Source organism: Molossus molossus, unplaced genomic scaffold (assembly GCF_014108415.1).
Source record: "Molossus molossus isolate mMolMol1 unplaced genomic scaffold, mMolMol1.p scaffold_m16_p_4, whole genome shotgun sequence".
Classification (NCBI taxonomy): domain Eukaryota; kingdom Metazoa; phylum Chordata; class Mammalia; order Chiroptera; family Molossidae; genus Molossus; species Molossus molossus.
Genome location: NW_023425377.1, coordinates 32,854,195 through 32,860,631, shown reverse-complemented (window position 1 = coordinate 32,860,631; position 6,437 = coordinate 32,854,195).

The window sequence follows — 6,437 nt, the reverse complement described above, 5'->3', positions numbered from 1 at the left end:
GTGTAGAGAATAATAAGCCTCCGAGCCCCCAGCTTCAGCAGTTATGAATTTATGACTGATCTTATTCCCTCTGTCCTCCCTACCCCCAAAGGATTCTTTTGAAGCAAACTCCAGATATCTTATTATTTCATCCATAGCTATTTCAGTATATATTTATAAAAGGTCAAAGTATACATTTCAATGGCTTTTAGTATGTTTTCAAATATATGTAATTATCACCACAGTTCATTTTAAAACATTTCCATCACTTTATAAAAAATCTTGGTTCCCTTTCTTATCAACTGCTTAATCGCCGCCCCCTACTCCACGCCTAATCACTAATCCTGTCTCTATAGATTTGCCTGCTCTGAACATTTCATGTAAATGAAATAATATAATATGTGATCTTTCTGTGACTGACTTCTTTCACTTGGCATACAAGGTTCCTCCATGTTATAGCATGTGTCAGTGCTTCTTTCCTTTCTGTGGCTGAAAAATGTTCCAGAGGAATGAAATTACTTCTGTCACAACTACCCAGAGTTTGAACCCTACACAGCTAGGCGCACAGTCCTCCACTGGACTGCCCTTACTTCAGACACTGGTCTCAAGCTCAGGGCTCCTCAGTCCTACCTCACTCTGACCAGTGATCTACACTTTCAGGTGTTCCCACTGCTCCCACAGTTTCCCTAAATCACTAGAACCACTTACAGAACTCAAGAGAGCATTATGTTTACTGTTTCTGACCCCAGTTCTCTGACCCCAGCTGGCTGTCCAACATTTCGCTCCATTTCTGACACTGACTTCCTGGAGTGAGTGCCAGATCCCACAAGTTAAAATGCAAAGTCTTCAACAAGATGGCCTTATTTCAGATGCCAGCCACAAGTGGGGTCCCCAGCTACTTACACTACTGTCTGACTTGGCTACAAATTCGGGGTTCCCATGATGGCCCCTCGGTTTCAGTAATTCACTAGAATGATTCACAGAACTCAGGAAATTGTTCTAATTATGATTACCATTTTATTATAAAGGATACAAATAAACAACCTGATGAAGAGGTACACAGGGCGCGGTCTGGAACGGTCCTGAGCGCAGGAACTCCTGTCCCTGTGGGTGGGGGTGTGACACCCTCCTGGTCCACCAATGTGTTCACCAACCAGGAAGCTCCCTGAGCCTCATTGTCCAGAGCTTTTTAAGTGAGATCTCATCATGTAGGCATGGTTGATTAAATCCCAGGCTATGTGGCTGAGCTCAACTCCACTCCTCTGATCACAGGGCCTGTTTTTCTGACCAGCATCCTCTTCCATCTAGGGGCCCTGCAGCATAACAGAGATAGACTGATAGTAATAGCATTAATATTTCTAACACTTGAAGAATCAGTGTGAGGTAGGCATGAGAGGCTTTTAGCTCCATTTCCCAATACATATGACTATCAATATTGGTATTATAATCTTACCAACAATGCCAGTGTTATATTATATATATATATATATTTTTTTTTAGTCCTCAACCGAGGATATGTTTTTATTGATTTTAGAGAGGGAGAGAGGGATAAACGTGGATGTGAAATAGAAACATTGATCTGTTGCCTCCCACACACACCCTGACTATGGGTGGAACCCAAAACCTGGGTATGTGCCCTGACCAGGAACTGAACTCACGACCTTTTGGTGTACAGGACGACGCTCCAACCAACTGAGTCACACCAGCCAGAGCCATAGTATATTTTCTTGTGTAGATGTAATGTAAAAAATATTGCCCTGGCCAGTTTGGCTCAATGGTGAGAGCATCAATCCTCAAACCTAAGGACTGTGGGTTCGACTCCCAGTCAAGGGCACATACCTGGGTTGCAGCTTCAATCTCCGACCCTGGTCAGGGTCCTCTGGGAAGAAACCAGACACATCAATGTTTCTCTCTCTCTTTACCACTTCCGCCCTTCCAATCTGTCTAAAAATCGATGGAAAAATATCCTCAGGTGAGGATTAACAAAAAATAAAATAAAAATAAGAGTATTATCAGTTCATCATTATATTTTATGATCAAAATGGCTCTCACACAAGGAAGCCATGTTTGCAGTCTTCCGTTCAATCTTGGCAGGTTCCAAGATGAAGAGTGGTTTCAGCAATATATGGGTTCAACCTTTCAGATATCTGGCATAACTGAGTTAAGGAACAATATCATCTTTTGTTCTGAGCCTCTTTCAAAGTGTTTGTGCAATGTTGAATTTCCTTCATTGCATAACTCACTTATTCATTCTTTTACCCTAAGCTACTATTGCTCCTTTTTTTCCATTTACACCCAAACTTTTCCGCCTTTGGAGGGATGTAAGGTTTAGCTACTGCGCTGGTCCAGATTGCTGGCAACAATACTAGTCTAGTAAAGCCTCTTCCTCAGTCCACTCCCTCTTGTAGAGTAGGGTTACAGAGATACAGAACTAATGGGTTGTCTAGACCACTAGGCAACACAGCAGCATTCACTGTCAACTCCAATTTCGCCAGATGGGTTGAAAGCACAGTCTACCTTATCATGCCCATAGGAATTCTGACATAAAGACTTAAAGTCATGGTTACACTTTCTTGCTTAGGGATCATCCTGCTTCTTGTACCTGCAGATGCATTCCTGGTCCTGGGACCACTACATCAAGTGGAAAATAAGAAAGTTGAAGTGATAAGGGGAAGAATATTATAGTCATATCAGCATCCTTCCTCACCCCTATTCCCCAGATCCCCCAGAAAGGTGGATAAATCTACCCAGTGGGGACTTTCATGTTAAATGTGAGCATACCCTCAGGAAAGCATTTAAGTAAACACTTCCTGACTTTATCTCCTCCCCTCCCTGACATTTTTTTTTTTTTAAATCGTCACCCGAGGACACTTTTCCATTGATTTTTCAGACAGAGTGGGAGGGAGGGAGAGAGAGAAACATACCAACTGGTTGCCTCCTGCAAAACCCCAACCAGGGCTGGGGATCAAATGGCAACCGAGGTACGTGCCCTTGACTGGAATCAAACCCGTGACCCCCTGGTCCACGAGCCAAGGCTCCAACTGCTGAGCCAAACCGGCCAGGACCCTCTCTGATATTTTAGACAACAAACGTTTCAATTGCTCATTCCTATTCTCTATTAAACCATTGCTCTGAGGATGATATGCAACATAACATGTCCATTTGATATAGTATCTCTTGGTCCACTGTTGCACACTATGAACTGTTAAGTATGGTTGTTGGTCTGAAGAAAGGTAATTTTTTTTTTATCCTCACCCAAGGACATTTTTTGATATTTTGTTCAGATAGAGTGGGAGGGAGAGAGAGAGAGAAACATCAACGTGAAAGGGACAAAACAAGTGGTTGCCACCCACACGACCCAACCAGGGCTGGGAGCAAACTGCAACCGAGGTATGTGCCCTTAGCAGGAACCAAACCCAGGTCTCTCTAGACCGCAGGCCAACGCTCTAACCACTAAGGCAAACCGGCCAGCGCTGAAGAAAGGTAATTTGATGGCCCAAATTGATACCGTATTTTTTGTTCCAATCATCTAACAGTATCTTGAACATTTGTAACTACAACTAAGTATAAAAATCCCAGGTCCTGCCCTGGCCAGTTTGGCTCAGCGGTTGAGCGTCAGCCTGCGGACCAGAGAGTCCTGGGTTTGGTTCCCGCTAGGGACACATACCACAAAAAAATAAAAAATAAATACATACATACATACATACATACATACATACATACATAACTGAGTTAGCCCTGGCCGGTTTGGCTCAGCGGTTAGAGCGTCGGCCTGCGGTCCAGAGAGACCCGGGTTCGGTTCCCACTAAGGGCACGGACCCCGGTTGCAGATTGTCCCTGGCCCTGGTTGGGTCGTGTGGGTAGCAACCACTCAATGTGTCCCTTTCAGGTCGATGTTTCTCTCTCTCTCTCCCCCTCCCATACTATCTGAACAAAATATCGAAAAATGTCCTCTGGTGATGATAAAAAAAAAAATTCCAGGTTCTACCAGGACCCATTTATAGCCCCCAGGGCTACTGGCATTGGGTCAATGTAATCCATTTGTCAGGGATGTCCTCTGGAAAATCTTCCCTAGAGCCACTTTCGTTTCTGTCTCTCTTGTTGGCTGACAGAACAGTTCTCATTGGCATTTTGTGCTTCGTTCAGTCCATCTCTGCATTACTGCAGCAGCTCCATGTCTGCTCATTTCATGAACCCAAGTCATCACTTCAAGGGAGCACCTTAGGAAACCTACTCACTGGTTCCAACCACCTTCCAGTTCTGAAAGGCTGTTCTTCTGTTGGACACTGACATGTTCTACTTTAATACATCCTTCCAAATTTCCTTAGGATTATGCTCCATATGGGCATCCCTTTAGTAGGCCAGTTTTCCATTGCCTTTCTACCTAACCCTATGGGCAGGCCATTTCTTACTGACTTATGCCCCTATTTTTCATAGGTCAGTAAAAACCCAAACACAGGGGCAAACAGCCTGCATTTCAACCTACTGAGCTGATATTTTACCTTCTTCAATCAGAGTGGCGGCCTTACAAACAAGATAATATGTATGTTCACTTTGAAACTTCTATCATAAACCAAGCAGCTCTTCGCTGGTCAATAGAGAGCAGCTCATAGGAGACTGTTCAGGTGGCCATAGATTCTGATAGCTCTTCAGGTGGTTCCAAAGTCAGTCCTAGGACTTCCGGTCAAGATGGCGGGTAGGTAAACGCGGTATTGTGTCCTCCCACAACCACATCAAGTTACAACTAAACTACAGAACAACCATCATTCAAAACCGCCTGAAATCATCCTGAATGGAAGTCCTACAACTACGGAATTAAAGCAGCAGCCACATCCAGACTGGTAGGAGGGGCAGAGGCGCGAGGGCCGGTGGCGAGACGGGCTGGTCCCACACCCACGTGTGGCGGATAAAAATCAGGAGGACACCTCGGCTGGGAAAGTCCTCCCTGAGGACTGAGGGGTCCCCGTCCCACACCAGATGCCCCGCTCAGGGATCCAGTGCCAGGAAGAGAATCCCCATAACTCTGGCTGGAAAAACCAGCAGGAACTGAGGCTCAGGGAAGCTGACGCGGCTGGAGCCCCAGGCAGCTCCTTAAAGGGCCCGCACACGGACTCTAAGCTTGGAGGGGAGGCAGCTTGAGGGGCACCAGAGACATACAGGGAAGAACTGAACTTTTTGGCACTGGAGCGAGGGCTGGAGAGGGGGCTTTCTCCGGGACAAACGTACTGTTTGAGGCCCTTCCCTGGGGCGGCAGACAGCCGCCATACCTGGGACTCCAGCAACCTGGCTCACACTGGTAGCCCCGCCCTGGTGACTCTCTGAGGCCCCGCCCCGCCCACCCCACCCCACCCCACCCCACCCCACCCTACCCTACCCTACCCTACCCTACCCCACCCCACCTCACCTCACCTAACTTTCAGGCCCACCCAAGCTGTTGCCAGTTGCTTAACCATAGGATTGGCCTGCCTTGGATCCTGCTTCAGGTTTTTCCTAAATTCTTTCAAACAAGCAGCATTTGGTCTCAGCGAGCCCCATACCTCTCATTAAGTAATACACAGAAACAAACACAGGGAGGCAGCCAAAATGAGGAGACAAAGAAACAGGTCCCAAATGAAAGAACAGAACAAAACCCCAAGAAAAGAACTAAGCGAAATGGAGATAAGCAACCTAACAGATGCTGAGTTCAAAATACTGCTTATAAGGATGCTCAATGAACTCAGTGAGAACCTCAGTGAACTTAGTGAGGGCCTCAAGAGCATAAAAAAGGACCAGTCAAATTGAAGGAGGCATTAACTGAAATAAAGAATAATTTACACAGCTTCAATACTAGAGTACGTAAATCCAAAAAGCAAACCATCGATTTGGAATATAAGAAAGCAAAAAACGCCCAATCAGAACAGCAAAAAGAAAAAAGAATCCAAAAAAAATGAGGAGAGTGTAAGGAGCCTCTGGGACAACTTCAAGCGTGCCAACATTCGCATCTTGGGGGTGCCAGGAGAAGAGCGAGAACAAGAAATCGAAAACCTGTTTGAAACAATAATGGCAGAAAACTTTCCTAACTTGGTGAAGGAAAGAGACATACAAGTCCAGGAAGCACAGAGAATCCCAAACAAGATGAACCCCAAGAGGCCCACACCAAGACACATCATCATCAAAATGCAAAAGATTCAAGACAAAGAGAGAATCTTAAAAGCAGCAAGAGAAAGGCAGCTAGTTACCTACAAGGGAGTTCCCATAAGGCTGTTAGTTGATTTCTCAAAAGAAACTTTGCAGGCCAGAAGGGAGTGGCAAGAAATATTCAGAGTGATGAAAGCAAGAACCTACAACCAAGATTACTCTATCCTGCAAAGCTGTCATTTAGAATCGATGGCCATATAAAGAAAAAGTTAAAGGAGTTCATCACCACCAAACCGTTATTATATGAAATGATGAAGGGTCTTTTTGAAGAAAAAGATAAA